We start from the raw sequence: 27597 nt of genomic DNA on the forward strand, positions 1-27597 counted from the left end.
TTAATTAATGACCTTTTTTGTCATTGATATTTGATGATGAAATTCATTTTGATGTTATATGATAGGCACAATCAAAGATAATAATCAAATATCAAATTAAGGTCATGTCAAAGAAAATATATTTCTTAAGAAGGTCATTCTTCTACAAATATGTTTTGATTGGAGTAATTTAAGGCAACAAATTTTTAAACCTTCATATGAATATAATTTTTCATTGTTTTAAGACAAACTTTCATCAAACTAAGAGTAAAAAACGTTGTGTTCCCAAACATGATTATGGCCTTATTATCATAAATGAAGAAAGAGCTCTAATGTTGATGATCACATGCACAAATAATATCTTTCACCATCAATAGTAAAAAAAAATGTCTGCAATACAACTTATGCAATATTATGATATGTAAATACAAACGTATGCCTCCCAAAAGTTGTTTGTTATTTTGATGCTAGACATTTTTGACCACTTACATGTTACAATTATTTTAGAATTTTGATATTGTAATAGTCAAGTCAAAACAATTGCTTTGAAATGAAAGAATGAATACTCAAACTGAATTCACCCCAAGACCCATATATTAACCACCAAACCCAAATAAATCTTCAAAATTTATAGCAGTTTTAAGCATATACCCTTGACAAATATGAAGTTTCAAATTACCAATTTCACACACAAGATCTAGAACATATGCAAACGTTTAGATGTGTCTCAAGAGCCTCACATGATCAGCTGCCAAAGTCCTCAAGCTGATTATATCTAATGGAATTTATCGTAGTATCATGGTGATTTCAGTCAATTCATATTGAAAAGAGCTCAGCTGGCTATAATATATATTATAGTATAACAACGACATCTATTCTGAGTTAATACCAGTAAGAGCAGAACTTTGTAATCTCTAGAAATTTTACATTAAAACTGCAAACTCAACAAGATTAATTTAAAGTGCCACCTAAAGGCTCAAAAGGAGAATCTATAAACTGGAAAACAAAAGGTGACAATAAAACAGAATCAAACCAACGCCTTACATGTAAATCTGGTAACCAATGGTTAGATAACAAGCAGCAAACACACAATGCAGGGTGCAGTAACCTTGAAATTTTGACCTGCAACGATCAGTTACTTCCTTTGAGTCAACCAAAGAGGAACAACTCTGGGAATCAGCAGTTTCTCATGCTCTTGGCATCAAAAGTCGCAACATACGCTGCATCTAATAACCAATTTTAATAGCAGTCAACAGTTTTGCTTCGAAGATATTAAACGAATTCCTTGCTTTCCAAGTTCCAAGCTCGTCGTGTTCCCATCATCAAGAGCAACAGACACAACAGATGAGCCTTCAGAGACTTCTACGACAGTCCCTCTATGCCTGAAAAAGAAAACAAATTGAAAGGTCAAACTAGCACATCTCAAGGAGAGTGTGGTACAGATTTATATGAATGCTCTTCTACACAATTTCATATTTAAGAACCAGCAAGGAAGCCACGCTAGTTAAACGCCTAAATTAAACTTCTTACTATAGACAGTATGTTCCTTTTATTTATCCTACTATATCCTTAAGTCCCAATGCAATTCACTAGCCCTATTGATTGCCCTTTACTCATTGCTATCATGATTACAAATCCAGAATATCACAGCACTCATTTTCATTTAAGTTGCATAAATTTTATGTATAGTAGTCAGCTTCACATAACAATAAACTTACCAGGTATTATCAAACAGATGATGAAATTCCACTCTCTTTCCTTTTGCATTTTGTCCCAACTTCTGCAGTATCCATTTATCAGCCAAGAAGTCATCAATGTCTTCATATCGCTGTGATGAATTATCATCAGACCTGGTCGATGCTTTTTCTTCAAAAGCTGGCGATCTCATTCTTTTAGACTTGTGGCCCTTATCCATGCTTTTCTCCTCCTCTCCTGGAGAAGCCAAGGCATTTTGACTTTCATGGTAAGGATTCTTGAACTTGGGCCTTTGGAGAGGTCTTGGATCCATTCTCGGTAAATTAGACAATGAAGGTGAGCCATTTTTTTCTTCATTCAGGTCATCACAGGAAGCGAGCCAAGCTTTGACATGTTTAACAGAAGCTAATTTGTTGTCCCTTGTAGCAGGAACTTCAGATCCAGCCTTTGTAATAACACTACTATCATTGCTTCTTTTTCCTAAAATACCAGAAGTCTTGAGTGGAGGATAAGGTCCAGATCCATCAGCAAATTTTCCACCAACTTTGGCAGGGAAATGAGTAGCTTCTGAGCTAACTTTCTTGATCTTTATTAAGTTACTTTCTTTGACACAGAAACGAGAACCAAAAAGAAAAGTTACTAATAGAATATTAAAAGTTTGCTCCTAAAACCAACAAACACAATCTTATCTTCTTTACCTGTCACCAACATAAAAAATAGAAAAAGTTACAACACGTCTTACCTTTTCCACCACCAAGTGTAGCTGCAGTCTCATTCCTTTCTGAGTTTTCGTTCTCTCTCAGCTGAACCAGATCCTCATTACCTGATAAACAAAGAAGTACATATAATAATATATTTTGATAAGGTAAATGATTTTAGTAAAGTGAAAATCTCCCATATACAAGAGGTATACAAAAAAGTATAGAATCTACATCATATAAGAACAAAACTATAGAGTACTGAAGCTAATTACTCTATCTCAAGATATTTGGTGCATTGATCAAGCAATTTAGACATTGAATTGAAAAAATTAGGGAACAACAGATGCAAGAGCAAATCCAGAAATCGAATTAGAAAAAAAAAAGAAAGGGAACAACACAAGTATTGGCACTTATCCATTTCGACAGTGAGCTCATTGAACTTGAATACAAATTTAACCAAATTTTCTAAAATTTCTAAGTGTATATGTGTGTGTGTTGATGTGGATGTTAACATCAGAAAACAATAATAATATGCAGCATGAACTTAAATACATTAAGGTTATTTTAATTTTAATATTTTGTGGGTCAATAGCAGCTTTCCGGACTCTTCAGCTGCAAGTATTCACACAGAGGAAAGAATCTGAATTATAAACAGAGAGCACCTCTGTTTTATGCCAGAGTGTATCCATTAAGACATCAAATTCAGCGTCTTGAGAAAAGGGAAGAAGCCTGTGAGTAAGATGTACGTAAGTGCTACTCTTTTAAGATTTGTCAAGATAATTAAAAGAAAAACGTTTTAAACTACTGGCTTACATTTTTACCATTGTTTAATTAATATTAACATTGTTATGTTAAACTTTGAGGACGTGACTTAAAATCCCCCATTGCTTTACTTTCAAAAGAATTTCGACTTAAGTCATGAAGAAAGCAATAAAAAAAAAAGAAAAAAAGAACAAACATCAGATCACATGATGACCAAAGCAAATTACCAGAAGTCTTGAGTGGAGGATAAGGTCCAGATCCATCAGCAAATTTTCCACCAACTTTGGCAGGGAAATGAGTAGCTTCTGAGCTAACTTTCTTGATCTTTGTTAAGTTACTTTCTTTTGACACAAAAACGAGAGCCAAAAAGAAAAGTTACTAATAGAATATTAGAAGTATAATCCTAAAACAAACAAATACAATCTTATCTTCTTTCCCCGCCACCAACATAAAAAATAAAAAAGTAACAAGAAATCTTACCTTTTCCACCACCAAGTGTAGCTGCAGTCTCATTCCTTTCCGAGTTTTCTTTCTCTCTCAGCTGAACCAGATCCTCATTACCTGATAAACAAAGAAGTACATATAATAATATATTTTGATAAGGTAAATGATTTTAGTAAAGTGAAAATCTCCCATATACAAGAGGTATACAAAAAATTAGAGAATCTACACCATATAAGAACAAAACTATAGAGTACTGAAGCTAATTACTCTATCTCAATTTTGCTGCCTTGATCAAGCAATTTAGACATTGAACTGAAAAAAATTAGGGAACAACAGATGCCAGAGCAAATCCAGAAATCTAATTAGAAAAAAAAAAAGAAAGGGAACAACAGAAGTATTGGCACCTATCCATTTCGACAGTAAGCTCATTGAACTTAAATACAAATTTAACCAAATTTTCTAAAATTTCTAAGTGTATGTGTGTGTGTGTTGGTGTGGGTGTTAACATCAGAAAACAATAATAATATGCAGCATGAACTTAAATACAATAAGGTTATTTTAATTTTAATATTTTGTGGGTCAATAGCAGCTTTCCGGACTCTTCAGCTGCAAGTATTCACACAGAGGAAAGAATCTGAATTATAAACAGAGAACACTCTGTTTTATGCCAGAGTGTATCCATTAAGACATCAAATTCAGCGTCTTGAGAAAAGGGAAGAAGCCTGTGAGTAAGATGTACATAAGTGCTACTCTTTTAAGATTTGTCAAGATCATTAAACGAAAAAACGTTTTAAACTACTGGCTTACATTTTTACCATTGTTTAATCAATAATAACATTGTTATGTTAAACTTTAAGGACGTGACTTAAAATCCCCCATTGCTGTACTTTCAAAAGAATTTCAACTTAAGTCATGAAGAAAGCAAAAAAAAAAAAAAGAACAAACATCAGATCACATGATGACCAAAGCAAATTACCAGAAGTCTTGAGTGGTCCAGATCCATCGGGAAATTTTCCACCAACTTTGGCAGGGAAATGAGTAGCTTCTGCGCTAACTTTCTTGATCTTTATTAAGGTACTTTCTTTTGACACAAAAACGAGAGCCAAAAAGAAAAGTTACTAATAGAATATTAAAAGTATAATCCTAAAACCAACAAATACAATCTGATCTTCTTTACCCGCCACCAACATCAAAAATAAAAAAGTTACAACAAGTCTTACCTTTTCCACCACCAAGTGTAGCAGCAGTCTCATTCCTTTCTGAGTTTTCTTTCTCTCTCAGCTGAACCAGATCCTCATAACCTGATAAACAAAGAAGTACATATAATAATATATTTTGATGAGGTAAATAATTTTAGTAACGTGAAAATCTCCCATATACAAGAGGTATAGCAAAAAGTAGAGAATCTACACCATATAAGAACAGAAGTACAGAGTACTGAAGCTAATTACTCTATCTCAAGAGATTTTGCTGCCTTGATCAATCAATAGGGAGCAACAGATGCAAGAGAGAATCCAGAAATTGAATACACACAAAAATAATAATAATAGGGAACAACAGAAGTATTGCCGCCTATCCATTTTGACAGTGAGCTCATTGATTTACAAATTTAACCAAATTTTCTAAAATTTCTAAGTGTTTGTGTGTGGGTGTTAACATCAGAAAACAACAATAGTATGCAGCATGAACTTAAATACATTAAGGTTATTTTAATTTTAATTTTTTGTGGGTCATTAGCAGCTTTCCGGACTTTCAGCTGCAGGTATTCACACAGAGGAAAGAATCTGAATTATAAAAAGAGAACTCCTCTATTTTATGCTAGAGTGTATCCGTTAAGACATCAAATTCAGCATCTTGAGAAAAGGGAAGAAGTCTGTGATTAAGATGTACAAAAGTGCTACTCTTTTAAGATTTGTCAAGATAATTAAAAGAAAAACGTTTTAAACTACTGGCTTACATTTTTACCATTGTTAAATTAATATTAACATTGTTATGTTAAACTTTGAGGATGTGACTTAAAATCCCCCATTGCTTTACTTTCAAAAGAATTTCAACTCAAGTCATGAAGAAGGCAAAAAAAAAGAAAAACAGAACAAACATCAGATCACATAATGACCAAAGCAAAATACCACAAGTCTTGAGTGGAGGATAAGGTCCAGATCCATCGGCAAATTTTCCACCAACTTTGGCAGGGAACTGAGTAGCTTCTGAGCTAACTTTCTTGATCTTTATTAAGTTACTTTCTTTTGACACAAAAACGAGAGCTAAAAAGAAAAGTTACTAATAGAATATTAAAAGTATGCTTCTAAAATCACCAAGCACAATCTTATCTTCTTTCCCGCCACCAACATAAAAAATAAAAAAGTTACAACACGTCTTACCTTTTCCACCACCAAGTATAGCTGCAGTCTCATTCCTTTCTGAGTTTTCATTCTCTCTCAGCTGAACCAGATACTCATAACCTGATAAACAAAGAAGTACATATAATAATATATTTTGATAAGGTAAATAATTTTAGTAACATGAAAATCTCCCATATACTAGAGGCATACCAAAAAGTAGAGAATCTACACCATATAAGAACAGAAGTATTGAGTACTGAAGCTAGTGCTCTATCTCAAGAGATTTTGCTGCCTTGATCAATCAATTTAGACATTGAATTGAAAGAATTTAGGGAACAATAGATGCAAGAGTGAATCCAGAAATTGAATACGCAAAATAAAAATAAAAATTGGGAACAACAGAAGTATTGCCACCTACCCATTTCGACAGTGAGCTCATTGAACTTACATACAAATTTAACCAAATTTTCTAAAATTTCTAAGTGTGTGTGTTGGTGTGGGTGTTAACATCAGAAAACAATAAAAGTATGCAGCATGAACTTAAATACATTAAGGTTATTTTCATTTTAATTTTTTGTGGGTCAATAGCAGCTTTCAGGACTCTTCAGCTGCAAGTATTCACACAGTGGAAAGAATCTGAATTATAAACAGAGAACACCTCTGTTTTATGCCAGAGTGTATCCATTAAGACATCAAATTCAGCGTATTGAGAAAAGGGAAGAAGTCTGTGAGTAAGATGTACACAAGTGCTACTCTTTTAAGATTTGTCAAGATCATTAAAGGAAAAACGTTGAAATTACTGGCTTACATTTTTACCATTGTTTAATTAATATTAACATTGTTATGTTAAACTTTGAGGACGTGACTTAAAATCACCCATTACTTTACTTTCAAAATAATTTCAACTTAAGTCATGAAGAAAGCAAAGAAAAGAAAAAAAGAACAAACTTCAGATCACATGGTGACCAAAGCAAAATACCAGACGTCTTGAGTGGAGGGTATGGTCCAGATCCATCGGTAAATTTTCCACCAACTTTGGCAGTGAAATGACTAGCTTCTGAGCAAACGTTCTTGATCTTTATTAAGTTACTTACTTTTGACACAAAAACGAGAGCCAAAAATAAAAGTTACCAATAGAATATTAAAAGTATGCTCCTAAAATCAACAAGCACAATCTTTTCTTTATTCCCACCACTAACATAAAAAATAAAAAAGTTACAACACGTCTTACCTTTTCCACCACCAAGTATAGCTGCAGTCTCATTCCTTTCTGAGTTTTCATTCTCTCTCAGCTGAACCAGATCCTCATAACCTGATAAACAAAGAATTACATATAATAATATATTTTGATAAGGTAAATGATTTTAGTAAAGTGAAAATCTCCCATATACAAGAGGTATACAAAAAATTAGAGAATCTACACCATATAAGAACAAAACTATAGAGTACTGAAGCTAGTGCTCTATCTCACGAGATTTTGCTGCCTTGATCAATCAATTTAGGCATTGAATTGAAAGAATTTAGGGAACAACAGATTCAAGAGCGAAACAAGAAATTGAATACGAAAAAAAAAAATAAAAAAAATAGGGAACAACAGAAGTATTGCCACCTACCCATTTCAACAGTGAGCTCATTGAACTTGAATACAAATTTAACCAAATTTTCTAAAATTTCCAAGTGTGTGTGTGGGTGTTAACATCAGAAAACAATAATAGTATGCAGCATGAACTTAAATACATTAAGGTTATTTTCATTTTAATTTTTTGTGGGTCAATAGCAGCTTTCCGGACTCTTCAGCTGCAAGTATTCACACAGAGGAAAGAATCTAAATTATAAAAAGAGAACTCCACTGTTTTATGCTAGACTGTATCCATTAAGACATTAAATTCAGCGTCTTGAGAAAAGGGAAGAAGTCTGTGAGTAAGATGTACACAAGTGCTACTATTTTAAGATTTGTCAAAATCATTAAAAGAAAAACGTTGAAATTATTGGCTTACATTTTTACCATTGTTTAATTAATATTAACATTGTTATGTTAAACTGTGAGGACGTGACTTAAAATCACCCATTGATTTACTTTCGAAAGAATTTCAACTTAAGTCATGAAGAAAGCAAAAAAAAAAAAAAAAAACAAACATCAGATCACATGATGACGAAAGCAAAATACCAGAAGTCTTGAGTTGAGGATAAGGTCTAGACCCATCGGCAAATTTTCCACCAACTTTGGCAGGGAAATGAGTAGCTTCTGAGCTAGCTTTCGTGATCTCTATTAAGTTACTTTCTTTTGACACAAAAACGAGAGCCAAAAAGAAAAGTTACTAATAGAATATTAAAAGTTTGCTCCTAAAACCAACAAATACAATCTTATCTTCTTTCTTCGCCACCAACATAAAAAATAAAAAAGTTACAACACATCTTACCTTTTCCACCACCAAGTGTAGCCGCAGTCTCATTCCTTTCTGAGTTCTCATTCTCTCTGAGCTGAACCAGATCCTTATAACCTGATAAACAAAGAATTACATATAATAATATATTTTGATAAGGTAAATAATTTTAGTAACGTGAAAATCTCCCATATACAAGAGGTATACAAAAAAGTAAAGGATCTACACCATATAAGAACAGAAGTATAGAGTACTGAAGCTAATTACTCTATCTCAAGAGATTTTGCTGCCTTGATCAATCAATTTAGACATTGAATTGAAAGAATTTAGGGAACAACAGATGCAATAGCGAATCCAGAAATCGAATTCGAAAAAAAATAAATAGGGAACAAAAGAAGTATTGCGGCCTATCCATTTCGACAATGAGCTCATTGATTTACAAATTCAACCAAATTTTCTAAATTTTTAAGTGTAGGTGCGTGGGTGTGGGTGGGTGTGTGTTGGCAGGGGCGGATTTAGGAAGGGGGAAGGGATGTCACGTGACACTTCTTCATCGGAAAAAATTGTTAAATAGGCATACAATTATGAAACAAAAGCAAATATATAGTGTATATAATAAAAGTGACACTGCTTGAACAATAGAAGCGCGTAGCTTAGTTGGTTTTGTGCTGAAATTCCTTTGGCTAGGTTGCATGTTCAATCCTACATAGCCTCATTTTTTATGTTTTTTTTTCTTTGACCTTCTTTGTTTAGTAATTATTTTGTATTTTGTTTGTATAAACAAATATTTAGTATGTTTGTTTTTCTTTGACCTTCTTTGTTTAGTAATTATTTGGTATTTTGTTTTTATAAACAAAAATTTAGTATAATATTATCAAGGAGATTAATTTGAATACATTTCATAAAAAAAAGAACTCATCGAAAAAAATTATAATGTATTTTTTATTTAATATTTTTAGAAAAAATTATAAAAATATACATGAATTGTGTTTTATTTGTGTGTTTTTTTTTAAATATGGTTTATATTATTTTATTTATTTTCTCATTTTAAAAGGTGACACCGCTTACGAAAAATCCTGCGTACACCATTTTGTGTTGGTGTGGGTGTTAACATCAAAAACAATAATAATATGCAGCATGAACTTAAATACATTAAGGTTATTTTACGGACTCTTCCGCTGCAAGTATTCAGACAGAGGAAAGAATCTGAATTATAAAAAGAGAACTCCTCTGTTTTATGCCAGAGTGTATATCCATTAAGATATCAAATTCAGCGTCTTGAGAAAAGGGAAGAAGTCTGTTAGTAAGATGTACATTAGTGCTACTCTTTTAAGATTTGTCAAGATCATTAAAAGAAAAATGTTTTAAATTACTGGCTTACATTTTTACCATTGTTTAACTAATATTAATATTGTTATGTTAAACTTTGAGGACACAACTTAAAATCCCCCATTGCTTTATTTTCAAAAGAATTTCAACTTAAGTCATGAAGAAGAAAAAAAAAAGAACAAACATCAGATCACATGATGACCAAAGCACACATTCCAAATATGCCAAATAAGCAGCCAATTATCCAAGGAAATGAGAAGAAATATGCAGCATAAGTTTACTTCCACGCTAGTTTTTTATCTACAAGAAAATGCATTGCGAGAACGTACATAATAGATACTTTTAACTTCTACTAACAAAAAGCAACCCAAGAATAACGGTACTTTATGATATTCCTTAGCCAATTTATATGTCCTTTCTTTATAACCAATATTAGAGATACTTATGACATCTACTAACAAAAAGAAAACCAAGAATCACGGTATTTTATGATATCCCTTAGGCAACTTATATGTCCTTTCTTTATAACCGAGAAATCCTCAAGGGCCACTGACATAAGGTTCAAAACTGTGGGGATAATGAGCACCTGCATCTACCCTTCTTCACTTAAATATCAGGCTTTTGTTAGCACAGGGACGTGATCTTAATCCACGTATCATGCGATGCTCTCTTACCACTTAAACACCTGGGGAAACTTGTATATGAATTCCTTACCAATCATAGATGAAAATCTTGAAGAAATAAAAATGCACAGAGGAAAACTAAGATCATCTTTCTCACCGGCAGAACTTTTTGTCTGGATGAGATAACAATTTAGAAAACCGTAGCTTTTGTGTCATAAGTGATGCAAGCTAGTAGAAAAGCATATCTACAGTCATCAAACTCTATGGAGAAGCCATAGTTTAAACAAGATTCATCCAAATAAGAAAACGGAAAGAAAGAGGAACCCGAAGACTACAAATAGAAAATAAAAATTACCATGTGAAGTAGTCAAATCTTGCTCTTTCTGACAGCTTGAAGCATCGGACTTCGGGGGACCTGCTATATTTTTATCCAGCGAGCCCAAATGTATAACACCTTTTGGCTCCTTGGAGGTCTTTGGCATGCTTGTTTGAATTCCAACATCATCCCCATCCAAACGCTGAGGCTTGCTACCTTTCCTTTGGACTGTCCTCTTACCCGTGTTTCCAGCAACCTCATCTATAAATTTGTGTTTTATGACCCCTGCCATATTAAATGAACATATACCTTCTGTCAAGCTACCAGAAGGAGAAGAAAAGCTATCTAGTTCCCCATAAACCTGCAATTCATCATTCTTGACATCACCAGCACTATATCCACCAGATGGAGCATCTGGATGTCCTTCATTTTGTCCAGTTAACCCCTTCTCTTTACCAAATTTCTTTCCATATTCCTTGCTCTTTTGGGGAGATTTGTCAACTAAACCTTTACGAGAAAACTTCAAGGATTTTTTATGTTCATTTTTTACTACAGGAGCAGTATCTTCATCATCTGAAAAGGGTGAAATAGAAAACATTTCATCTTCAACTGGCAACCCAGCTCCTGCCCTCAAACTTGCAATTAAATCCCTATCAGCTAAATCTTTCCTCCTCCAAAGCTCCTGAACAGCATTCTCAGGATTTATGGACTGAGAACATCAATAGAGAATTATCAGGATAGAGTCCTCGATTAACTTTTCTAGTGAAATTAATCACTGCCATAGCCTATAAACACACCTGATAACTATATCCACGGCATTTTGGACACGAATACGGCAAATTTCCATCCACTTGAAACTGCAAATATTTTTCATCGCTGCAAAGCAAATACCCATTTTCAAATTAGAATTTCCAATGGAGCCCCTCTCTCAAAGCTTCAGTGGAAGTACAATCAAGGTTACATAATTTAACAGCTTTATATCGCATGAATGACAGGAGAACAAATTGGCAAACCACAAATATGTCAGGATATTTATATAGTGAAGAGAACAAGAGGAACTTTCTGGAAATTAGAACTAGCACCCTGTCAACTGACTCGACTCTTAACAAGGCAGAATGCAGCATAAACAGCAGTCCCAAAAATGTCATTCAATCATTCAATGAAACAATAAAAGTCAACGGGGAATGATGAGACTATTCTTGGAAACATTGTCCTTAATTCGAGTTTAAGAAAGAGCAAAAAGTCTTAAGTTCAGTGTTTCTCTTGTTCGATTAAATTTTATATTTACTCATTCATTCATTTCAATAACTATTCCAGCAAAAGATTCATTTCAATAACTATTCGAGGATATTTTTTCAAATTCTTCATTTAAGAAAGAAACGTAAATCTTCTGAATTGCTCCAAAAAAATAACTCAAATATAATAAAAGACCTCTCTATATAAGATACAATTATAATTGATCCGTACATTTGCCATCTATTTCCAATTTCCAAAAAAACAATTCATCTAGTCAATGCAAGACTAACAAAGGCGACACATTATGTCATCTGGTTTAACTGTGGTAGTTTGAATCAACATTTGGAAAATATTTTATTACAAAGTAGAAACGCCCTTATAGTTGTTCTACAACTAGTCAGTAATTGCGTAAGAGAAGAGACGTTGTAAGTAACAATAGCGCAAAAGCAGACGGCAGAGATCCGCAAAGGTAACCGGATGTCTGGGGCTTAGGACAAGGAGCGTCCGGAGTCTCTTAAGAAAGGACAGAGACTAATTAATATCATGTTTACACCAATCGAATTTCAAAAATTCTTTCGTCCCTTATCTTCTCGTCTATCTTCTTTATATTCTGATTGGATCGCCTGCCTTCTTTCAAGCCCTACTTGAAAGGCTTGCTTTCTTAGAAAACACAAGTCCTTTACACACTGATCCTTTCCGGGTGACCTCCTACTCCTTATTCTTATTTTAAGTGGTACTATTACCCCCTTTTCCAGACAATACCAAATTTATATAAAAACGTTTATTATACATACGCCTAACACGTGTATAATATATATTTGGAATTTTTTCAATTTATTAGTCATTGTTTTTTTTTTCACTTTTCCCCTTCTTCTTACTTCTTTTTTCTACTTCTCTGTATTCTCAATTTCCATCGAAGCTTTGGGTTGCACAATTAGGAAAAATCGGCAGAAAGTCCTTTGTGGCTTTGGTGGCGTCTAGATCAACACATTATTGCTTCAAGAGAAACTCCCATTGAAGTTCAATAATGAGATGCACCACACATAACACCATGACTCATAATTGAAAGTTCTTAACAAGGTAGTTCTGAGATAAGATAGATAGCTCCAAAAAGGACGAAAAAGAAGATCACCAAATTTTAATTTTCCAGCGAAGATGAAATTGTTTTATCATTTCTTTTGAATCTTGTTTTCGATTTTTCAAGGTAAAGATCTGAAAAAGTTGTTTTGAACAATATTTTAGGAAGAGAGAATACCTACCTCACCAGAAAACATGGTGGCCGGCAAACAAATTTTTAGTCGAAGAGATCTTCTGAACTTTTAAGCATTTTATTTTTATCTAACCCTAGAAAGAAAATTATTTAAAGATGAGAAAAGAAGAAAAGAAAATGGCGCGGGGAAGTGACTAGCGACTAAGTTGCTTGGACTCTTCACTTTTGGTGACGCACCCGTGTCGACATGACATGGGTGTGGGTGTGATTTGGTCAATTGATTTTGGGTAGTTTGACCAAAATCGATGGGGGAAGTTTGGACAATTTTAACGATTACTATAATCAATACAAAAGCTAAGGTGAAATTGAAGGAAATGGAATACCTTTTATATAGAAATTTATATGTCACTCTTTTTTAAGTTCTTCACATAATATCTCATAATTTAGGTTTTATAGCTCTATTCTTAGATATTCTAGTTAATTTTTGGGTGAATCCCCGCACCCGTATCCATACATGGATCCTGTTAGAACATGAATAGGTTTATACAATCCTATTAGAATAGGAATAGGTTTATACAATCCTATTTAGAATATAATAGGAATAGAAATAGAAATAAGAATAGTAAATAGTATCCTACTTGGTAAAGGATTGTATTGTAGTGTCTATAAACATGGTCTCAATGTAATAATGTAGAAACAACAACAATTTCAATAATATTTTTCTCCTATATTTCTCATATGGTATCAGAGCCTCTACGATCTTGGTAGAGAATCAAAGAGCTTCCGCTGTCGGCAGATGGCTATTACCCATATTATTTCTCTTTTTCAATAGGATTGTGCAGTGAATCTGACATCTCCTATATATTTCTATTTTTCAGTTGGGTCGTGCCATCATTCTGACCCTACTCATATAATATTATTTGTTAGATTGTGACCACTTTTAGCCATCAAATCTAATACTCCGACATATGAGCATGTTTCAGATAGTTTTTCGGTGACTTTCTTGTCTAATATCGACCCCTCTATTTAATTCCAACATGATTCATATACTTTGTACTAGATTTTGAGCACTTTTCGGCGACCACTACATTGTGAAGAAGTCTATATGCAACCACTTAATTTTGTTGCTCGAGGAGAGTATAGCAATCTTGTATGTCGATTACGTAAGTCACTCTATGGTCTGAAGCAGTCTTTGCAAGCTTGGTTTGGGAAGTTCAACACTGTAATTTTATCACTCTGTGTTTTATCGGCATTATGCATCAAATTCAGTATTTCATGAAAAGATTAAGCACATTGAGATTGAGATTGACTGACAGTATGCATCAAATCCAGTATTTAATGAGAAGACAAGCACATTGAGATTGACTGTCAATTTTGTGAAGTCGATTGATCAACTTGCAGATATCTCACCATGCTCCTCATCGGTCCTCGTATTAATTACATTTGTAACAAGCTATGTACATGAATTGTATGCACTAGCTTGAGGGGGAGCGTTAGAACATGAATAAGTTTATACAATCCTATTTAGAATAGAATAGGAATAGAAATAGAAATAGAAATAAGAATAGTAAATAGTATCCAACTTGGTAAAAGATTGTATTGTAGTGTCTCTAAATAGGGTCTCAATGTAATAATGTAGAAACAACAACAATTTCAATAATATTGTTCTCCTATATTTCTCACAGATCTGTATCCCCGAATCTTAAAAATTAGATCATGAAGGATCTGACCTTTAGATCTGCACCTGTATCAGACACCCGCACCCGAGTCCGAGCAACTTAGACTAGCGGAGATGGCGCAGGTCTAGTAAAGTTGACCAAGAAAATGAAGGAGTGGGAAAAAGAAAAGAAAGAGAAAACGAAGAAAAGAGAAAAAGGGGACACAAATAAAGAGAATATTAAGAAAACACAATTCAACAAGGACTATATTAACTAAGTATAATTGATTATATTTCAACCAATTAGAAGATGACATGTGTATTGTTAGAACCATTTATAGTGTTTTTTCCTCTTCTCACGTGCTCTCAAGAAGTTGGTTACACTTTCTTTGCCACATCTCCTTTTAGGAGGATATTAGTTCCATTTCAAAAGAAAGTAGGGAGCAAAGGTTGCACGTAAATTTTATGTGTGTAAATAACTTCTTTGGACAACCACAAGATGTAACTTGTGACTTTTCCCAACAACCAATTATTAAATTAAGGAATATATCAATCAAGTATACTGAATTATGTGTCTGTAAAGTTAGTTCTTGGGCCTAACTCACACCCCAAAAGCTAGCTCAAGAGGATTGTCCAAGCCTTATAAGTAGACCACCCATTGCATTAACCACCGATGTGGGAAGTTTTTCATTCTTCATGCCTAGTGTTGAACATGTAGTGAGTGGGGAAATTTTAATTTAAGGGTCAACATTGAGTGAGATTGGTTTTACCGTGATACTACGTAAAGTTAAGTCTTGGGCCTAACTCACCTTTTAGGGAACGTTCTACTTTAAACAAAAGTGGGGAATATAAGGTCGTCTGTAAAGTTAAGGTGTGCAGATGTCTTTTTTGAACAACCATGGGACGTAACTTATGACTTCCCCTACAAACAATTATATTATATAATTAAGGAGTATATAACTAGTTCTTTCTCCATTAATTTGATATATGATTTGATGTGCTTTACTTGAACTGAGGGTCTATCAAAATCCGCCAATCTACCTTCGTAATGTAGGTTAAGATACATAGACTATACCCTCTTCAAACCCACTTGTGAGATTAAAATGTGTATATTGTTGTTATATTTTAAGGAATATATTAATTGAGTACAATTAATTATAAAACAATCAATTAAAAGATGACAAATGTATTGTTGGAACCATTTATAGTGTTTTCTCCTCTTCTCATGCACTTTCAAGAAGTCGGTAACACTTTCTTTGCCACATCACCTTTTAGGGAGATCTTAGTTCCACTTCAATCAAGAATAGGGAGTATTAGGTTGCCGTAAAGTTAAGGTATGTAAATAACTTTTTTAAAACACCACGAGTTCCCCTACAAACATTTATATAAATTAAGGAATATATAACTACTTCGTTCTCCATTACTTTCATACCTGATTTAATATGCTTTACTTGAATTGAGGATCTATCAGAAACAATCTCTCTACCTTGATAAGGTAAGGGTAAGGTTGTATACACTCTACCCTTTTCAATCCTTACTTGTGGGATTACACTGGGTATGGTTGTTAAAGAAAATATTAAACTTGTATAACTAATTATATATCAACCAATTAGAAAAAGGCACATGTAATCTTAGAATTGTTTATTGTGTTTTTCCCTCTTCTCACGCACTTTCTATAAGTTGGTAATACTTTTCTTTCTAAGTTGCTCGAACTCTTCATTTTCGGTGCCGTACTTGTGTTGATACGATGTGGGTGTAGGTTTAGGTGTAGGTGTAGGTGCGGGATCCGTACCAATCGGTCAACCGATTTTGGGTACTTTGACCAATTTGAGGGAGAAATTTTGGACAGTCAATGATTTCTAAAATCAAAACTTAAAACTAAGGTGAAATTAAAGAAATGGAATACCATAGGACTAACTCACCTTTTAGGGAACGTTCTACTTTAAACAAAAGTGGGGAATATAAGGTCGTCTGTAAAGTTAAGGTGTGCAGATGTCTTTTTTGAACAACCATGGGACGTACCTTTTTCCTACCAAAATAGGACACATCCTAAATAGTTGAAACGTAAAGGCCTTCAGTCATAACATGGTGGCTTCGCACCACTTGCTTTTTAACAAAGTGCGATGATCAATTGTCAATCAACGATTCCTCTCGTACTAGGTCCAACCTGCCTCCTTGAGACTTGGCTCTGAAAATGAATTCTGATTAGCCGCCTACCTTGTCCACTAAAGCTTATCCACCGGAAGACCTTAATTGTATAGGTACAACGTTGAAGCTTCCCTCTTTCATATTGATGAAATGCTAGGTAACTCTTTAATAGATCAACCTTCCCCCTTGATACAATTCAAAAAGGTACACATCCTAAATATTTGAAGGTAGGGTTGTGAAAGGCGAGTGCCTTATCGCCTTAGGCAAGAGGTGAGGCAAGGCCTTGTCGCCTATTACTAGCGAGGCGGGGTGATCTCAAAAAGAAAACAAACGGCGAGTCGCATCGTGACAAAGGTGTCACCTTTTAAAAAAAAAAAACATGTTTAATTTAATAATTAAAAGGCAATATTAGGGTTTATTTGATGTTTTGGACAAACACGACTCTCTTCTCCCTTTTTTCTCTCTAGTTCAGCTTTGCGACCTTCAGTTCGTAGTCGCGACCATCAACATATCTCTTCTTCTTTCTCCTTCAATCCTCTGCTTTGCGACCTCAGTAGGTATGTTTCCAACACTTTTTCTTCTTTTTCTCTTCTTCTTCTCTTCTTTTTTCCTGCTTTTTTTAATTTTATTTCTGTTAGCACTCAACAATGTGTAGTCTCTATTTTTTTTTATAATTCTAGTATTTCTTGTCAATTGTCTTATGAATTATTGAGTCATTCAAGTTCTAATCTTTTAGTATCTACTATCTACTATTAGTTTTTGAATTGAAATTTTTGTTGATATGTTATTGCTATTGAGATTTTAGATATGTATATATGCAATTAAAAATTTTAAGTTTTTGATTTTTTTTTAGGAAAGAGTTTTTGATATTAATTGGTGTCTCAATTGAAAACGGCGAGCGCCTCGCTGCAAGGCATACCCTTGTCTCCTTTCACCATCCAAAACACAGGTTAAAGGGAACTTTTCACGTTTAATATTTAAATAGCTGGAAGTTCCCTTTACTTCCTTGGAAAAGTTTTGTGATCCACCAAAAAAAATGTGCCAAACAGCTTTTTAGACATCATGAGTTTTTTCCTTATCATCTTCAAAGAATTTGATTTTTACCCATTGATGATGGTCACATATAATATGATAGTCAAATGCATTCCCCAAAATTGGCCATAATTTTCCACTATCGTTGCAGAAAATTACAAAAACCCAGCAGTAATTTTCTTTTTCCTTTTTCATTCATTCATGCTGTTTTAGCTTAGTCCGTGAAGCAAAATCATTCATACAATCACATCAACATACCAATGTCAATAAATCAATACACAAAAGAATTGTCATTCTCGTATATGCTATGTCATCTATTCTGGGTTGCAACCAGTAGAAACCCGAGACTGCAGAGCTTGCTTACCTCTAGAAAATTTACATTAAAACTCTTAATAATGCTGAATGCAGCATAAACAGCAGTCCCAAAAATACCATTCAATTATTCAATGAAACAATCAAAGTCAAAGGAGAATGATGACACTATTCTTGGTAACACTTGCCACATTTTAACATAGCAAAATCTGCTGCAAGAACACCACAAAAGGTATAGGAAGCTGTCAATAATAAATTTCGGATATTTAATTCCAGAACAGAAAAGTCTAACCTAATGTACATCCACATCAGCTCGGTGTTAAGAAATAAAATTGCATCATAAGAAAGGCGCCAAAGCAAAACCAATAAATTCATAATCTTAAAAGCAATATATAAGGTAAACCTGATGCCATCACATTGGCTGTGCACCCAGCGCTCGCAAATGTCACAGCAAACCATAGGTGTTGTTTCAGAATCTCGATAAACCTACAATATAAAAAACAATTAATTGCATTTCCCGTAGATCTATGGAAAGAAAAACACTCAGCTGTTTTGGAAAGGCAATGAAAGCCAAGGCATCCAGTAATCATAGCCGACAAATTAGCAACTTCACATTGATAAACCACCATGGTAAAAAGAACTCATTGTAAGATTAAACAAAGAGAATCTCAAATAATAACTGCCAAAATATCTACCTTCAAACAAACTTGACAGTACTTTCTCTTCATAAATAATCTTCCACAAGCATCACAACAAGTGTATCCTAGAAACCACCTGCCATAGATCAAGTTATCAATAGTTCAGAGGCAATAGGATATGCAATGCCTTAAATGATTTTCATAGGATATGCAATGCCTTAAATGATTTTCATATATCACATGCAGCACAACATTATCTGATGCTACTATTGCAATATTTGTATTTTAAATCTCTATAAGATATTAGTGCGGAATATTAAATGTGCTATGGGCAAGCCCAAAACTAGAGAACTGATTTAAATTGCTTTCACAGACCTTATCACAATATATAACATAAATGGAACTCCTACATGATGCTCCTCTGTGAAGATAGAAAAAAGAACATAGAGAAGTACATGAATAAGCAGTTTAACTAAAATGGAGTTAATTAGACTGTTCAATTAACATTTCCAGCAAAACGTGAATCCAAGAGAATGTCCACTAGCTGCACATGGCCCCATACTACATACCTCACGCTCAGTCCGTTTCCTGGAACACTAGAACAACAGCTGTGACACTTTGTGTGTTTGGGGCACAAATAAGGCCCACTGCTAACGTTCTGCACATCCCAAAAACAACTAAGTACAATCGACTTTTATCATTATCCAGAACTGGAAGAGTAAGAAACGATAATCCACCTTGTGTGGAGGCTGCATACAGTGACAGTGATAAGCTGCATCACACCTTTTGCAATACATGAACTTGTTTGGATCTCCAGTTGTTTGACAGCCCTACACCAAAAAAGGAGCATACATACAGTAAGTATATATGAGCAATATAGTAAGCATAAGAACATGAGTTGAACAATAACATAGACATCAAATAGCTAAAAATGCAATAATCACTAGTGTATGATGCAGAATGCATGTCCAATTATCAAACAGAAGAGTTGCTTTATACAAAAGATTAAAACAAACAAAAAGCGGCCAAAATAGTTTCATGTATAATCCTACTCGATAGGGACACTTCCAATAGTTTTTTTAGAGATATTTCATACTTGAAGAGATCATTTCAAACTAATATGTTTGATAATCAATATTTGAGTAGAAACTGTGCTTCATGTGATGCTGCCTCAAATAGATTAGCAGCCTACCTTGCAATTAACAGGAGCATATAAAAAGCCATTATCAGTGACATCCCTGACCATGAACCACTCAAATAGAAAAGAAAGACAATAGGTTAAACTCCATTCATCCTTGTGTATATCTCATCAGCACATAAACTCCAGTCTTTGTGAGAGCAAATCTAGTCCTTATTTACTGATATTGTCATCTTCCAGCCTCTACCACCCTTTCCCTCCAAACCATCACAAAAATTTCCCACATCCTGATAAAATACCACTATACCCAACCAATAAACTCATTTCCTGCCCATGCAACACATGCAGCAACACCTTCAATTTGTGTGATATAAGCCAATCCAGTCCTTGCAGTCACTCAGACAATAAAATTAACAATTCCATGAGCACCATCCTTCCGGCACCTTCTACCACTTCTTCCTTCAATATGTCAAAAACCTTTCACATCCCCAAATCCAGTTTTGATGCAAGCTAGTGATGCCAAGTTAGGGGTTATTGCTGCACTTGTGATGTACACGCTTTGGGAAAACTTGGCACAGACAAGATGAGACAGAAATATTTTTCAACGAAGCACGGAAAATGATTTTGAAAACTTCAAAATACGGAAAAGATAGGGAAAAGGGAGCAAAAAGAGTAGGTTTTTTTTTTCTTGGATATATGGGTACTAGTATTCCTCTCTACAATTAATTTTTCTTTTTATTTCAAGTTTTTAACGCTTCTGCTTTTGCTATTGTTTTTCTGTATTTTTTTAATCAAGTAAATGTATTTTCATTCATAAACCTAGCTAAGTTATCCGTGTACAAGGAATATATCAAAAGATAAAAATTCTACAAAAGGATATGATTCTTTACAAACTCCACCCACTCATTTACTCCCTCCGTCCGTCCCAGCTTATATAATTTACTTTCCTTTTAAATCGGACCCAAAAAGAATGACACATTTCTACATCAAGTAACAATTTCACATTAAAATGTTCATTTTACCCTTAATGAAATGATTTACAGCCACACAAATATCTATCACTTATTTTAGACCACAAATTTTAAAAGTCTTCCTTTCTTTCTTTAACTCTATGTCGAGTCAAACTAACTCATAAAAAAATGGGACGGAGGGAGTAAAAACAAGGGACTTTTTGTTCACACCAAATGAAAAATAAGGGAACTAAGACTACTCCTTAATGGAGAGAAACTCGACTCTACACCTTCAAAAGATCTCTCATCTCACTCTCTCTCTCTCTCAAGACTACCCACATTAAAGCAAGTGGAACCACGTTCTAAGCCCTTCGTCTTCTTTTCCTTCTGTGCTCTTCCAACTGAACATCAAATCTTTCACAGTTTTTGGCAATGCTCACGGAGTGCTCAACCACCCAACATATCCCACCATAGCCTCATGGTTAGCTTGCAATGTAAGAAAAGATGATCCACATCCTCACCTGCCTCCTTACACATGTAACACCAACTAATGAAAGACAACGCACACCTTCCTGGGCACCCTTGAGATCCATATTGCATAACACGGAAAAGTCATATCCTCCCTAACCAATAGTTTCTCATAAAAAGACTTCACAGAGAACATTCCATTATTTCCAAACCCCACTTCCAAACATCGAAATAATCAATGGATTGACTTTTCTACGTAGTAAGGCTAGGATTCTGTATTTCCTTAAAATTTCTTTTTCTTTTTCTTCAAAGATGACACTTTCTTTGTATGCAAGTCCCCATCTTAACTACTGCTGATTTTGAGCTTCTTTTTGCTTCTCTTTCAACTCTATGTATAGTTACTAAAACAATTTAATATGAAATTAAATGCTGCAAACTAATTACTTTATAGTCAATTTATTGAGAATCTAAAACCAATGTTGCTATTGACCATCATTATTCTGTGACCTTGTTGAAATTTATTTTCATTCTATTTCATTTTAGGTATAGAATCTACAAATTGTCATTATTGTATAACAGGTACTAAAAACAATAATGTTAATCGCTACTTGATCTTATAAGTACAAAATTCATATATTTAGGCGATTTCATATGTCTGATGAATCGAACGCTGCTTATTGCTTTTGATTAAAGCTTTGAAGACCTTATTGCATATTTGCAATTTTCATTTTTAACGTACTGCTCAAATCCTACCAATATTCCAACCTACAAGGCTATTTTTCTATGCCCCCAAGAAACCTCCACAGTAAAACCTAGAAGCAAGTCTCGTGGTGCCACAGAGGGAGTAACAAAGGAAGGGATAAAGGTTAACAGTTAGTTGGTTATAACCCTTTGTTTGATTTGGTTTGGTTAACCATTGGTTAGACGGATTAAACTATCTCATTCTAAACAATGTGAAGGTTTAATGTGAGACAAAAACTATAATCAAAGTCTTCCTCAAACAAAAAAAATAAAATTGAAGTCACCAAAGAACACAAGGACAAAAGCACAAATAACTGCAAAAGCAAGCTGGAGAAACAGAGAGGGAAATGCCCTGAAGGCCTAGCTCGAGTGGCAAAAGGTGGAAGATTTGTGGCTTAGGTCGTAGGTTCAAGCCCCACACCATGCAAAGCGAAGCCCAGTATTTAGGTGGAGAAGGGTAGAGGGGCGGGCTCATTATCCATAGAGGATTGGTCCAAAGGGCGGGTCACAGACGGATTTATAACAGAGAGGGAAACAAAAACCAAGAAGAAAATGTAATCTGATTCAGTAACACATTGCAAACTGAACATGACAAACTTTACACCATAAAAAGAAAAACATGGAAGTGATGGAACTATAGTGACTTATTTAACATTAAATAACTTCTTTTTAAATAATTGTGGCGCCTTAACCAGCTTGTGAGCACTTCAACTAATTTCACTAGGTACCTTCCACCAGCACACTTACCAAGCCAAGAAACCACTTGCGTTCATTAAATAGCTTCATACAACCAGGGATTGAGGTTTCAACGTGCGTTTATCATTATAAGCTATTATTGCTTGCAGCTTATCTGGCTTTGACATGGTGGATATTAGAGTTGGGTCCACTTGATCCAGAGGAAAGTAGTCTTCCCTGTTTCTTACAGGACAAAAGGTAGTTGATATGGCAAGTGTATGATTAGTGACTAATGGGTTTGCATATAAGTGGGGCCATGGGTCAAATTCCACCTGTTTTGCCATCTCCATTGACTGTCATACACCATACACATACGGAGGGATCCATTTAAAAGCATTGACTAAAAAGCAATATCTTTGTTTCTGAATTGACTGTCCATGAAAACACATAGAGAAGTTGAAAAAACCTCTTTCTATAGTTAAGACACCGACCTAAGTCAGGATCTTTCTTTTTCGGTCAATGTACCTTACCCCAAGATTTGTGTGTCAAAACTGACATGAGTGATCTCTCATAGGGCTAGGCAACAGGTTAGAACCTAAAATGCGTAAATATGAAAACCTCAGATTGTTACATATGGCTAGCAAAGAAAATTAGGACATCAGTTGATATCTCATATAAATTTATTTTTTCCATTTTGTTAGGTAATAAAAGTCAATGTTTTGTCAAATTAGCTTTGACCTTATTCACAAAAAAAGAAAAAAAAACAACTCATGGTAGAATTGCCACATTATGGGAAGTTATTAAAAAGCAAAACCAACTATGTTTCATTATTTTATTGAAAAGAATCAAAATGTTTACCTCACAAAGCCGGCAAGAGGGACATGTCCATGAACTCCAATGGAAGAGATCTGTAGGAAGGGGCATATTAGCAAAAGCATAACACTAAAAACTGACAAATCTTGTGGCCTATAAGAGTACCTCTATGTTGACCCCAAGTTTTCAGGCAGCTTAGGTGACACTTCTTCCCACAACAATTGCATGACATCATTTTCCTTGCTCTTTCACCTCCTTCATTTTCACAGGAAAAGCATAGCCTACACATCACTTTGACATTTGATAGACGTTGCTCTTCTCCACCGACATCTTTCATGGAGCCCTGAGGGCAGATATTTATTTGTAAATAAAAAAATTGAATACTTTCGTGTAATAATTTAAAACTGCAGTTCCTAACCTCCACATCTCCAGACTGAAATCCTCTAGCGAAATCCTCAGCCACATTAGATGCAGCAGCAGCTTTCTTCTGCAAAGCAGCACGCTTAGTCTGATCTGAAGCAATAGAAGCTGCCTCCTCACCATCCCCGCCGCTGCTGCCACCCCCATCACCTACAGGCACCTGTGGGGGTGACGCAACGCGAAGCTTGGGCACCTTAACCTGACATGTAGCAGGTTGTTTGGCCTTAAGACCCCATGGGTCCTTGAGAAACTCCTCAAATTTAGTCACATCCAAGAACTCATTTTTACCCTTTGGGAACCCCTCTGGGCAGAAGCAGATCTTTCGACTGCACCAACAAACGCAAAAACACTCAACTTGGTCAGAAATTCCAAAGCAAACAACAAAACACAAAACCAAGAAACTGATTTCGCATCCATCCATAGAGAGGGAGAGAGAGAGATAGCAGATCCTCCAGCTACCAAAAAATAGCCAAACCCCACACCCAAAAACGCTGGATGGTTTATAAAAATAACCCCAGTAAACAACTTAAAACCATAGAACAAAGAAACCCATTTGGCATCCTTGGCCTAGATAAGAGAGAGTAGATAGAAGAGTGATAATAAAAAGAGAAAGAGAGAAAATAAACAAAATTATAAACAAATAATACAAAAATAAAAGAATGTAGTACCAGGTAAATGGGCAAGCTGTGTGAAACGCCATACACGAGATAAAGATTTTGGTGTATGAGAAACTTTTGAAGAGTTCAAATTGGGAAAAGCCCTTTGGGGGAAAAAAGAGAGAAAGAGAGGAAGTGGAGGGGGCGTGTGGGTGTTTGGGGTTACACAAGTTTGTTTATAAGGTGAGGCAAGATTTACATTTGGCCCATTGAAGTTTTCAAAATGTTGATAGAATCCATGATTGTTTGTATAGTAGTGTAAAAAAGTCAAAAATCCAAAAAAGGAAAAACATTTAATAAGAGAAGATAAACTTTCAGAAAAATACATATGGTCATTGTGAGTAGATTTTCAAAATTTATTTTGACCATAAAATTTGATCAGATTTAGAAAATCTGATTTTTAAATATTTTCAAGTTCCCACCAATTTTTGGGTTTTTTGGGATATGGCTTCTGCTCTGAGTTAAGTGGTCATGAATTTGTTTCTATTTCATAGTTACGAGTTATTGTCAGCTGTCTAAGATCTACTTCAAAGTCCAAGCAGTTACAATGTCAGCAAAGTCCTTCTTGGAAATATATTATAAAGAAACTAGAGCTCCACTTTTTGTTGATTTTCTTGAAGGCCAGGACATAAAAATGGAGCTGTAACTTACAAGACAAAAGAAAGGAACAAGTAAAAATCAAGAGATTGATCATTGAAGAATTGAATTTTGATGCTCATTTCCAGTGAGGAAGGGAAAGTTTGAATAGCTTACATAGTTCATAGTATCAAGTCCAATTCTGCATTTGACACTCATGGGAACATTTATATTTGCAGCGATTACGCACATTGCCTCAGCAACAAACTTTCCTTGTAGAAGTTGTGCATATATCAGAGCAAGTATACAGATAAATAATATATTTAATTTATCAAGCAAACAAATATGAACCTTTGGATCAAGCATGAGGCACACACCAAAACACCCATGTCAAGCTACACTGGGGCTAGGACATCCGCAACTGTTATATAATAGAGAAAAAGTATCAGTTTTGTGTCTGAATAAAAGCTAGAAACGTATTTTTAGATAGGAAAAGCAGAATGAACTTAAAATTAGTTGTGTCAATTTGGCCAAGATCTCCAAATTATTTTCCCTAATTTGAAGCACTTAAGGATGTTGCTCAGGGCTATATGCCTAGAATCTATCCCGGTATATTAGAAAAATCACATAAATATCAGACTCACTGCACAATAGAACTACACAAGCATCAGTGACATGCTTCTCTTAAAGGTCCAAGTTGCAAGCACAATAACATATCAGTACAAGAAAGTTCCTTTTGGAGATTTATTTTTTTCTTCTTATTTTTTGGTGACCGTGGTGTTCGTACCAGCTTTTGCGGACCTCGACTAATTCAACGGGATACCTGCCACCTCTCACTCTATCCACCAAGGCTAGGACACTCTATCCACCAAGGCTAGGACAGATGGGAAGGATCACCTAGTTTTTCTTGTCTTCACTAAGTTTTGAATATGATACCTCAGGGTTCTCAACCGCTTCTTTGACCACTAGGTCACACCCTTGGGTGCAGATCCTTTTGTAGATCTACCCAGGTTACAATAATACATCATCTAGGTCCCCTTCTTTGCCAAGTATTTTACACCAACGGAATAAATATTCCTTTTCTAGGAAACCATCTAACTGGGACAAGGGTCTTAGTTTAGGAAAATGAAAATAACCAACCAATTTGGTTAACTCGACCCTTGAAAGACAACCCAAAGAGTCTATAGTAATTGATATAAAAACAGTATGATTCATCGATTTAGAATATCAAATTCAAGTGTCAGGTGCCATCTATAGAAGTGTTAACTGTAAGCTTCTCTTTGTAGAAGGTCAGTTTAGATCATGTAGAAAGTAGGCATATAACCATAGAGACATACATCCGCTATTTCCTTTTATCATGAAAATTGGGGATGGCAGCAAGAGGATCAAGATTAAAGAAAGTAACATTTGCCATCGCATGACTTAAAACAAAGGGGAAAAATAAAATCATAGGATATTTTGATTTACGCACATTCAGTGAAAAAATTAACCGGTACAGTTCATTTAAATTATCATAGACGAGTTTGAATCTTCTGTAATTGTGAGCCTTTACATACTATATAGCACAGTAAATGTTCATTTCTTTTTGTCTAGAATAAGAACAAAGGATTAACTTGCATGATTCTCTACTTTTTGCTAAGATCTACTTATCAGTAAGAAACAAAAAGGTACTTTATAGTTGGGTAGAAAAGCACTAGAGTCTTATTCCATGCAGCAGAACATTACCAAATTGCCAAACTGGTAAGAAAATTGTTTTGGCAGCAAGCATTTCTGTGTAGAGCCACGTCTTCTTTGAGATGAGATGGGCCAAAGCTCTGTAATGGTTATCAGTCCATTTCATCATGGGAGCAACACTGTTTAAATACAAAGGCTTATAAATATTAGGGAGCATTTTTTATTATTCTTTTAAGTAAAAAAATAATACAGAGCTTATTAACTTTGTAACGAGAGAAAATTAGACTTGAATATATGCGCACACCTGAACCAAGGAGGAGGATAGTGCTCTGCACCCATTAGAGAAGTAGAGTGGAGTTTTGATGATAAGCACACAATGTCTTGCTTGAACTTCAATAAAAGAAGTTCGATGACAATCTGCCACGGGTTTTCAGGATAACAGAATGAAAAGGAGTTATAGAAGCAATCAAACAACGTCCCGTAGATTTCTTCTTCCCTCAAAGTCCAGTGTAGGCTGCTCTTTTATGAACCTACCCATTGGATAGGAATTGGCATCACACAAGAGGACATGCTATATACCCCACAGAGGCACTTTGAAACATTTACAATAATTAACCGAACAAATAAAGACCTAAAGCCACCTAGCTCAATATAAGCCAAAAGAAATACTTGGATCAT

At 34.7% G+C, this 27597-nt stretch overlaps 1 pseudogene; it reads right to left on the reverse strand.

Moving 5' to 3' along the window:
- Positions 1-1029: 1029 nt before the first annotated feature.
- On the reverse strand, positions 1030-27597 carry LOC125833583 (uncharacterized; annotated as a pseudogene).

The sequence above is a fragment of the Solanum verrucosum genome, unplaced genomic scaffold, assembly GCF_900185275.1.
Source record: "Solanum verrucosum unplaced genomic scaffold, falcon-dt-bn FXZP01000307.1, whole genome shotgun sequence".
Taxonomy (NCBI): domain Eukaryota; kingdom Viridiplantae; phylum Streptophyta; class Magnoliopsida; order Solanales; family Solanaceae; genus Solanum; species Solanum verrucosum.